The 218-nt window shown below is 44.0% G+C and overlaps 1 pseudogene; it reads right to left on the bottom strand.

The window, feature by feature from the left end:
• Positions 1 to 61, bottom strand: LOC114010102 (uncharacterized; annotated as a pseudogene).
• Positions 62 to 218: the final 157 nt, after the last annotated feature.

Genomic DNA, 218 nt, shown 5'->3' with positions numbered 1-218 from the left:
GGCCATGCTAATCTTCTCCATATAATTCCAATTTTAGTATATGTGCTGCATAATCGAGCACTCCCCTGCCTATTTAAAAAGATGTTTTGCTCTAGGGTTCATGACTTGCCAGAGAGAAACAGAAACAGAGAGGGGAGAGGGAGAAAGCACTCCCTAGGGGGCAATGTAACACATGTCTTGTCTTCCATTTCTTCATCCTGTCTCAATTCTGGGCATGC

The sequence above is a fragment of the Tupaia chinensis genome, unplaced genomic scaffold (assembly GCF_000334495.1).
Source record: "Tupaia chinensis unplaced genomic scaffold, TupChi_1.0 Scaffold103631_1, whole genome shotgun sequence".
Classification (NCBI taxonomy): domain Eukaryota; kingdom Metazoa; phylum Chordata; class Mammalia; order Scandentia; family Tupaiidae; genus Tupaia; species Tupaia belangeri.
The sequence above is the reverse complement of the archived record's forward strand: the minus strand, read 5'-3'. Positions and strand labels throughout refer to the sequence as shown.